This window comes from Triticum aestivum, chromosome 7D (assembly GCF_018294505.1).
Source record: "Triticum aestivum cultivar Chinese Spring chromosome 7D, IWGSC CS RefSeq v2.1, whole genome shotgun sequence".
Taxonomy (NCBI): Eukaryota; Viridiplantae; Streptophyta; class Magnoliopsida; order Poales; family Poaceae; genus Triticum; species Triticum aestivum.
Window position 1 is genome coordinate 228,497,338 of NC_057814.1, and position 11,256 is coordinate 228,508,593.

Here is an 11,256-nt window from a genome sequence, read left to right on the forward strand (position 1 = left end):
GCGAACGTTGGATATGTGAGTTTCATTACTTGCAGAGTAGCATAGCACCATATATAGTCATAGTCTAGGTTTGGATTCGAACCAGCTACAGGAGCACGTCTCTCTTTTTTCTAAAACTCAGCAACGTCTCTTTACTGGCACACTAGCTTGTTCTGTACGCCTTCTCAAGTCTTTGATTCCTCCACCTAACATCTGGGACCCACCGGAAGGGCCTCTGTATTTCGCAAAAAAACGTGCCCCCCGCTGACAGGTCGGACCCACTAGCTATCTTCGCACACAAGGAAGTGCCTCCTTATTACGCACAAAAAAATGAATACTCCCCCTGCCAGCTGGAACCCAGCATCGTTGGAGGCTGACTTGTGGGCCTACCAAGTTGACGGGGACGGAGGGCTTTGTCAACTTAGTCAATATGAACGATTCTAGCTCCAGTTACCGTACGATGTTCATCCAACGGCAGTAGTGCTTCTTCAACCTCTGGTCTTCTTGCTCCAGCCACCCAAACCAGCGCCGGTCGTGCCGCGTGCTCCTGCCTCCCGTGGCCGGCTGTGATGCCGCGGAGGCCTCACCGCCTCCTACTACTCCCACCGCTCGCCAGGCCATCCCTCTACTCACCCACACCCCCTTGTTATTCTGCGACGACGACATCCTCACACCGCAGCCGAACCAGTGAACCCTCGTACTCCTCTCCACGTGGGCATCCACTGTCGCGCCTTCCCCGGCTCCGCGTCGTCCCCTTCCTAGGCCTCACCGTCGTCCACCGCCTTGGTGCTCTCGGCGCGGCGTGGTCAATGTGGTCAACGACCGACTTCTATCGGAAGAGTACTGTACGTGGAGAGTCTGACAGCTGGGTCCACGGCTGCAGCTCGCTTTGTCAGGCCTCTTGGGCTGCAATTCTTTCAAGACGATGAGAGCTTCATTCGGCTGGCCGAGAAAATGGCCTATCAGTAATGAGAAATGGGATGTACATTTTTAAAACACATCAAACCGGCAATTAGTTTCAAATTTCTTTTTTTCATTTTGAGATTTTAAATTACATTAATTTTTATGCATGGACAATTTGTTGGATTTTATATTGATATACATTTATTTTTTAAATCAGTTTGAATGTGACTCGAAATTTCGGGATAAAAACAGTTCGGACCGCACCGAAATATGCAAAATTTCGTATAATTTTTTAACCGTGGCCACAATATGGGCTGTAATGCTAACAAAAAGAATATGGGCTCCATAAAAACCCTAAGAATTAGCAAATGGGCTGTAAATTATTAGAAATAATGGCAGATGGGTTGTATGCAGTTCTCCACAGATTTGAGGATTTCCTAAAAAAAGGTTGACGCACAAGCAGTGACTGTTGGATGTCCATCCAACGACCGTCGTGCTTCTTCAATCTCTGCTCTTCCTGCTCCAGCCGCTCAAACAAGCGCCAGCGGGACTGCCTGCTCCCTCCTCCCCGCGGCCGGCTGTGCTGCCGCGTAGGCCTCACCACCCCACCGTACTCCCATCACTGGCCTAGCCATCCCTCTACTCACCCACACCTGTTGTTATTCTTCGGCGACGGCAGACGAACCAGTAAACCCTCGTACAGTCGTACTCCCCTCCGCGTGGGAAACAACTGCCGAGTCTTCCCTGCCTCCGTGTCGTTCCCTTCCTAGGCCTCGCCGTCGTCCACCGCCCTGGTGCTCTCGGCGCGGCGTGGTCAACGTGTTCAAGGAACGACTTCCATCGGAAGAGTACCATACGTGGAGAGGCTGACAGCTGGGTCCACGGCAGCCGCAAGGAAGTGCCTCCTTATTACGTGGAAAATAATTATTCCTCCACCTGACAGCAGGGACCCACCGTACGGGCCACCATATTTGGCGAAAAAACGTTTCCCCCCTGACTGCTGGGACCCACCGGACGGGCCAACATATTTTGCGAAAAAAACGTTCCCCCCGCTGTCAGCTCGGACCCACCGGAGGTGCCTCCTTATTACGCACAAAAAAAATGAATACTCCCCCTGCTAGTTGGGACCCACCATGGTGGGAGGCTGACTTGTGGGCCTACTAAGTTGACGGGGACGGAGTGCTTTGTCAACTTAGTCAATATGAACGATTCTAGCTCAAGTGACCGTACGATGTCCATCCAACGGCCGTAGTGCTTCTTCAACCTCTAGTCTTCTTGCTCCAGCCGCCCAAAGCAGCGTCGGTCGTGGCGCACGCTCCTGCCTCCCGTGGCCGGCTGTGCTGCCGCGGAGGCCTCACCGCCCCCTACTATTCCCACCGCTGGCCAGGCCCTACGGCGACGGCAGCCTCACACCGCAGCCGAACCAGTGAACCCTCGTACTCCTCTCCGCGCGGGCTTCCGCTGCGGCGTCTTCCCCGGCTCCGCGTCGTCCCCTTCCTAGGCCTCGCCGTCGTCCACCGCCCTGGTGCTCTCGGCGCGGCGTGGTCAATGTGGTCAAGGAACGGCTTCCATCGGACGTGGACTGTACGTGGAGAGGCTGACAACTGGGTCCACGACCGCAGCAAGGAAGTGCCTCCTTATTACGCGCAAAATAATTATACCTCCACTGACAGCAGGGACCCACCGGACGGGCCACCGTATTTTGCGAAAAAACGTTTCCCCCTGACTGCTGGGACCCACCAGCTACATCTTCGCACGCAAGGAAGTGCGTCCGGGCAAAAAAACGATTCGCCCCCCTGACTGCCGGGACCCACCAGCTACATCTTCGCACGCAAGGAAGTGCCTGACAGTCGGGACCCACCTGGTCGAAGCGTACGTAGCGTTATCATTCTGGTCGCGAATGTGTACGTACATACTGGTCGGTGTAGAGGCGCGCACGTGTCGCAGTAGAGGCGCGCACGTAGCATGTACACGTACGTACAACGTCCAGTGTGCAAGAAAGAAAATACGGCGACATACATACATACGGGCAGGGTCTCGAACGCCTACTCACGCATACGTACGGCCAGGGCTCGTGTACATGACTGGGTCGGAACGGAGAAACAGCATCGTCGTCGTGTTCATGGGGAGCCAACCGGCTGGGTCGGAACGAAATGCGTCATCGTGTTCATCGGGAGGGCTTGGACGGAACAGCCGATGGAAACGAGGCCTGGCGTACCGCAGAACGGAGGAAACGGCCTTGTGTTCGACCGGCCACATTTGAAACGGGATCTTGTTCATCGGGAGGGGTCTGGCGTACCGCAAAACAGAGGAAACGGACCTCCTATGGTCGAAACGGGGGTCCTGTTGATTGGGAGGGGTGTGGCGTACCAAAAACGGAGGAAACGGACTTGTGTTGGAGCGCTACGGTCGAAACGGGGGTCCTGTTCATCGGGAGGGGTGTGGCGTACCACAAAACGGGACTCCACGGGATACTGTTCATCTCCACCGTCGACCCCTTCCAGCCTCCACGGGCTACTGTTCATCCACCGTCGACCTCCTCCAGCCTCCACCTGCGACTGTTCATCCACGGGCTCCTGTTCATCTAGCCTCCACCGCGCGCTACTCCACCGGCTACTGTTCAACCAGCCCTCTCCACGGGCTCCTGTTCAACCACCCCTCCACGGGCTACTGTTCATCCAGCCTCCACCGTCTACTGTTCATCCTGTCCTCCACGGGGTGGTCCTGTTCATCCTGCCCTCCACGGGGTCCTGTTCATCTAGCCCCAACCGGCTCGAACAATCGGGGTCCTGTTCATCCAGAGGCAACGCCACGGGGTCCTGTTCATCCACCCCCACCAGGAACTGTTCATCCAAACCCCCCCAGCAATGCTCACTGTTCATCCAGAGGCAGCATCGATCGGCTTCAGTTAGCAGCAGTAGCGAAGGAATCGCTCGATTGGGTTCAGTCAACAGCCATCGATCGATCGCTCGGGTTCAGTAACGCGTAGCCTGCAGTGCAATCGCTCGGGTTCAGTTAGAGCCCAACGCCTCACACCCACGCGCGTGCGTGTACGAGAGAAACGCGCGTCGCTCGGCCCCGACCACCCACCGTAACCGGGAACACCCTGATATTTTCCTCGCCCTCGCTTCTACCATGGTTTTTTCCGTCATGGACGGCCCAAAGAATGTCATGCAGCTGCATCTCCGGCCCGCCCAGGACGAAAAGCCCATTTTTTGTCATGATTTTTTGTCATAGAAGTAGGACCCCACCACATCTATGATGATACCGTGTTTTGTCACAATTACCGTCATAGAAGTGTCATAGGTATGACAGAAAAGATTTTCGTTCGGCCCAAAATGTCACGGATGTGTCTTTTTTTTGTAGTGAAAACCTCAACTCGGTTTGACCGATTAAACAAACTCGGTGAGACCGATTTTGGTAATAAGCTAAACAGAGAGTTGGTCAAGCAAACTCGGTGGGACCGATTGCATATCTCGGTTAGACCGAAATAATTGCAACATGCAACAGAGAGTTTGCAAGCCCATCGCGGTGAGACTGAGATCCCATCAGTGAGACCGAACTGATTTGGGTTTCTGGCAGTGGCTATGTCAAGTGAACTCAGTGGCGCCGGATTAATCAAATCGGTGGGGCCGAGTTAGACTTTAGGTTTAGGACATATGTGCAAATGAGAAAGTGGTTGAGGCCTTTGGAGCATATCACTAAGCACTTTGAGCAAGCAAGCCATTAAGCAACAGCTCATCCCCTTTTAATAGTATTGGCTTTCCTATGGACTCAATGTGATCTTGGATCACTAAAATGAAAATGTAGAGTCTTGAGCTTTTGAGCTTTTGCAATCTTCTGTCCTTAGCATCTTGAAGGGGTTCCACATCCTCTTGTCAACGCGACTCCACTGTTGAACTCATCTGAAATATACTAGATAAAAGTGTTAGTCCAACAAGAGATATGTTGTCATTAATTACCGAAATCACCTCGGGAGCACTTTTGCTTTCAGGTTCCATTCGCCACTGTCTCTCTTTAGTTCCCTGTTATCTTTGAGTAGAGCTGGCACGACCAAGAAGGAGGGAGTCGACTGGGGTTCAATCTTTGTCCCCTCGACGAAGATGACAGTTAATGATGACGTGATTAGTAATCGCAGATCCATTTTGCCCTATTTTTAATCTTGGGATTCTGTGATTTTCATCGGGTGGTCTTTTTTGTCCTAGTTGCAACTCTACCACTCACATGCAATTCGGCCATCTTTTGTGTCCCAGTTGCAAGTCCATCCCTCGATACGCAACTGGGTTAGATCCATTTTTTGTCCTAGTTGCAAGTACACCCTCTTGACATGCAATAGGGGGTCCGACCCTTTTTGTCCCAGTTGTAACTCCACCTCCGACATGTAACTGCAGGGCTGCCTTTTTTGTTGTCCAAGTTGCAAGTCCATTGTCGACATGCAATCGGGTCTGCTTTTCCTACTTGCAAGTCCACCCTCGATATGCAACTAGGGGGCGACCCACTTTTTTCTCCATTGGCGACTTCAACCTCGACATGCAATTGCGGGGCTGCTTTTTTAGTTCTAGTTGCATGTCCACCCTCGACACGCAACATTGGGAGGGATGGAGGAAACCATTTTGTCCCAGTTGCAACTCCACTCCCAACATGTTGTTGTGCCCCTTTTTTCCTATTTGCATGTCCGTCCTTGATATGCAACTAGGGGGGAGGAGAGCCCGGCCCTTTTGTGCCAGTTGCAAGTCCACCACCGACATGCGTATAGGTCCAACCTATTTTTCATCATAATTGCAATTCCATCGACACACAACTTTGGGGGCAACCATTTTTTTGTCCAAGTTGCATGTTCACCCCTAACATGCAACTTGGACCGAAACATATTTTTGTCCCAGTTACAAGTACATCCTCGACATATAACTAGAGGCCCACCCATCTTATCCGAGTTGAGTCAACCTCCATCATGCAAATGGACAAGATCTTTTCCAGTTTCAAGTCCACCCTTGATACACAATTGGGTCCTACCAATTTTTTTTGTCTCAATTGCAAGTCCATTCTCGATAGGAAACTCGGGGGAGGTGACACATTTTGGTCCTAGTTGCAAATCCGCCCATGACATGCAATTGGGAGGGCGCCTTTTATGTCTCAGCTGCAAGTCCACCCTCTCGCAACTCCTATCTTAGTTTTGTATAGTTGTCCCAGTTGGAAGTCTACCATTTGACTCACAATTGGCCCATAGTTTCTTTCATCCTAGTTGCAAGCTCACCATTGACCCGCAACTAGGCCTGTGTTTTGTTTTTCATCCCAGTTGCAAGTCCACCCTTGACACGCAACTGGGCTCATACACTACTGCAGGAGACTGCTAATGCGACACTACGATCAGAGACCCTTTGTCGAAACTGTGTGCGATGCAATAATCGCAAACGGTGGTGTAAAAAACCGTCAAAAAGGTGCAAAACGTTTGCGATGATGGATGTATCAAACACGGTTAAGATTTTAGTTGCGTGTGCGATGCAGGGCATATGGTTAATCCATTCAAACTGTCTGCGATGAGGCAGAACAACAGAAACGGGCAGCCATAACAATGTGTGTGCGATGCAGGACACACGGTTAATCCATTCGAACTATTTGCGATGAGGTAGAACAATAGAAATGGGCAGCCATATCAATGTGTGTGCGATATACGGCATATGGTTAACTCGGATGAACTTTTTTCGATTAGGGAACACAACAGAAACGGTTCAACTTAACAAGATGTTTGTGATATGCAGCATATAGTTCACATGGATGAACTGTTTGCGATGAGCCAAAAGAACACAAACTAGTCATGTAAACTAGATGTGTGTGATACGTGGCAAACAGCCGACTCGGATGAACCGTTTGCGATGAGAAATTACAACACAGACGGTCAATACAGTTACTTCGTGTGTGATTCTGTGTGTACAAAAAACTTTGAAAAATGCAAACTAGTTGCTTGCGGTGGCTAGGAGTATCGCACACGATGCGTCTGCGAGTACTCGTGTGAGATGATTAGTATGTTACACATACGTTTCCTTATGTGAACATGTGTGTGAATTTGCAATATGGACAGTTAATATGCAAATGCCTTCTGGACATCGGGCACACGCTTAAACTCAATGAACTGTGTACGATACTAATACTTTCCTTGAAAATTTATGAACTTGGGTAACAGCATTTGAGTAACATATATATAGTGGTTACACTATTCGACAAAAGGAGGATCTTCGTAACACGGTTTTGACAACCATATGGTCCATATCTACATACTTAACATAGTAACAACTATCACATTTTAAGAGGCTAAGGGCCAACAACCATATGGTCCATATCTACATACTTAACATATATAGTAATAGCTAGCACATTTTAAGAGGCTGAGGGCCAACAACCACAACTATCCACTGGAAGCAGCTTGATCACGGCGACTCGGCATCTCGTCAATGAAAAGGAAGAGCCCTCTTGTGCCTTGGTAGAGCAAGAGTAGAACAGTGTCTCCAATTTTCCAATATGGATGCATTGCCGCGAGAAGCGAGAACTTGTTAATTTGAATGGTTCCATTTTTGCGGGAAATGTAGTACCTTGCAATCACTTTGGCGTTATTAGCAGGCACAAGTGTAATTTGACCACGCCGGGAAATCGATCCAGGAACGGCTACACGGGGCAATTTCTGTTGACATGTAGAATAAAAAACAATTGTAACATATCGTTGAAGATATATATAATTTATGAGCATCAACATTAAAATAAGACTTTTTACCAGCGCTTTGTGCACACAATTGGTCTTGCTCAGTGTGTAAACCATAGGTCTAATTATTCCCATCCAAAATCCAGCGTTCATACGTTGTGCTATCTCTGTCAGATTATCAACAAAGTTTATGACATGCTTCAAGTCCTTCCATCGAAATTTGGTACGCTTAGTAACATACAGATCATTCACTATGCATCCAACATATCCTGCTTAAAAGGTGGAAAGGTATTATTTATTCAGAACATGGCAGAAGAATATATAGTGCGCATAAATTGGTAAACAGAATTTGTTACTGCCTAAGAACGGAGTCAGAATATGATATCATAATTGGTTGCTTAAATAGTAATATGACAGCATGGAGAAAGTTGAAAGGACACTAACCTCGATCAGACTTTGATCGGCTGATGACGTTGGGGAAGTAAACATCCATGTTAATTAGACCAGGCTGTGGTGCACGCACTAGAATTTTATTGCCAGCTTTCAGTTCATAACACTTAGACATTTTTCTCCAAAGGTCCGCATTAAAATAGGAGTGACCATCTTTATCAAGTTTTACGCTAACCGTCATTGTAAATCCATGTTGCGTTCTCAATATGACATCCTGGAAGTCATCAGCAAAGTAAATCCCAAGATTTCCTTCTACTCCTGTTCTTGCAAAGCAAGGGATGTACTGCTTGAAATGAAAATTAAGATCGTAAATTAGATATATTGAAATAACCGAGCAAGATGCAAATATGGGAGTAACTGATAGAACATATCCATATATAGATGCAAGCAAAGTACAAAAATATAGAATTAAAAATAGATAATGTAACAAAGATTTGATGCAAATATATAGATAATGTAGCAACAGACGGTATATGTTCACAAATTTAGGCCATGCCGGCCATGGTAGGTTGAGATTGAACATACCGAGCGCTCCCTGAAGTCATTCGAAAAGGTGAGATAGAACTTCGTTTCCGACTGGCCACGACCACAGTTGCCCGATTTGTGCTCGCACTGTGCACACATGAATGAACACCCACAAATCAGCTAGAACAAAAATGATTCCACGGCGATTTCCGCCGGTTGATTAACAGCGACGGACAGACTGCGATAAGAGATGAGTGAATATTTTGCTAATTAAGTTGATTACCTTCTCCATGAGAAAAATCTCCGGCCCAATCCTGCAGAAAACCCCAATCGACCAGAGTCTAGAATGTCGGTGTAGATAGGCGGCGGAAAGCGGTGGAGGCGAAATCCGGTGCCATTTGGAGCGCGACCTACGCCCGCTGCCAACAGCCGTCGAGCTTAGGGTGCAGAGTTGCGGAGGAGTCCGCGGCGAGTGAGTGGGGACGAAGTGGGCGAGGGTTTTCTTTTCCTTTTGCATGTGTGAGTGAACACACACGGTTCGCAGAGGCGACGGAGATGAATCGTGTGCGATAGTAAATCACCGAGATTGAATGGGAATCCAAATTTCCTTTGTCCTTCATCCATGAGTTTTTTTTCTACGAAGAACATAAACCCTGCTAATCACCGTGTTCAAATTTGACACTTTTCTGGGTTCATTTACAATATTTAGGGGATTATGTGCATTTTGTAGGCATTAATGCACGTAATTCAAATTCAAACAATTGGTGCATGAAAGGGTGCACAAGAATGGTCTGGAAAAACCATACTCGTGGTATTTAGTAATTTCTCAAGCCTTTTACAAGGAATGGGCAGAGATTTCAATGGAATGCATGGCAATAGTCAACCACAAACGCGTCATTTACTGGGTTATCAACTATAGAACAATGAAATATGTGCTTGAAAAACATGACGGCTGGCATGGTGCCATGGTATGGCCTCACCGTGCCCTGGTTAAAGGTTTGATTTATGTCATCATGCACGCCCTTCATAAATCGAACCATCACCGAGGAAGTTCAATGCTTTCGAGAGGGAAATCACCAAGATTGAAGGGGAATCCAAATTTCCGTCCTAGCTTGTCATTCGGTTTTTTTCCAACGATCAACATACCGCCTCAAATGAAACGTGTTCAAATTTGACATTTTTCCGAACTCATTTACCATATTTAGGGGATTGTGTGCATTTGTAGGCATTAATTATGCACATAATTCAAATTCGAACAATCGATGCATGAAAAGGTGCACAAGAACGGTCTAGAAAACCATGCTCGTGCTATACAAAAAATGAAACACATGGTTGGAAAACATGATGCCTGGTGTGGTGCCATGGTATGGCCTCACCATGCCCTGTTAAAAATTGGAGAATGTTTTTCTTATGTCGTGATGCGCGCCTTTCATAAAACGAACCATCATCCGAGGAAGTTTCATGGTTTCGAGGGGGAAATCACCAAGATTGAAGGGGGGTCCAAATTTCCTTTGTCCTTTGTCCACGAGTTTTTTTCTATGATGAGCATACAACCTGCAAATCACTGTGTTCAAATTTGGCACTTTTCCGGGTTCATTTGCCATATTTGGGGGATTGTGTGCATTTCCTAGGCATTAATGCGCATAATTCAAGTTCAAACAATCGATGCATGAAAGGGTCCACAAGAACGGCCTAGAAAACCATGCTCGTGCCATTTAGTAAATTCTCATGCCTTTTACAAGGAATGGACAGATATTTCGATGAAATGTGTGGCAATAGTCAACCACAAATGTCTGTTTGTTGGATTTTCAACTATAGAAGAAATGAAATAAATGCTTAAAAAACATGACGCCTGGCATGGTGCCATGGTATGACCTCACCATGCCTTGGTAAAAATTTGAGAAGGTTTGGCTTATGTTGTCATGCACGCCCTTCATAAATCGAACCATCACCGAGGAAGTTCCATGCTTTCAAAGGGAAATCCTCAAGATTGAAGGGGAATCGAAATTTTCTTCGTTCTTTGCCCTGGAGTTTTTTTCTACGACGAACATACACCCTGCAAATCACCGTGTTCAAATTTGGCATTTTTCCGGGCTCATTTACCATATTTAGGGGATTATGTGCATTTTCTAGGCATTTAGCGCATATAAATCCAATCCAGCTATAGGTGCACGGGTGTGATGTAAGGGATGTGGATTGTCGTTCAATCGCGGCGCATCCAACGGTGCACACGCGCGATCCGCGTGGCTGGGGTTCCGGCCAATCATAACGCAACACACAATAGGCTCAGCGCACACTGTTTTCGGAAGTGACGGAGATGAACCGTATGCGATAATGAACGAGCAAAATTGTAAGGGAAGCCAAATTTCTGTTGTCGTTTGTGGTTGAGCTCTTGAATACCACCGCACTGTACGGCTGCCCGGCCCCTCCGTCCCAGAGCTCTCTCCAGGCGTCGTCCATGGCACTGCGGTGCACAGTAACTGGTAAGGAAGCGATGGCATCTCACCGCCCGCGACCGCACACATGGTATGGAAGCGATGGCATCTCGCCGCGCCGAGTTCATCGCCGCCGCCGGCCAGACAGTTACATGGGCGGACTTTGAGGCTTCTAGGGCCGAATGGGTGGTGGATATAGAGGCGGCCAAAGCCGCACAGAAGAAGCAGAAAAGGCAGAAAGCAGTCAAGAAAAGAAAGTCCCGCCGCCGCAAGAAAAAAGAGGCCAAATGCCATGGTGAGGAGAGCTTGGCGGAGATCAAAGCACGGTGG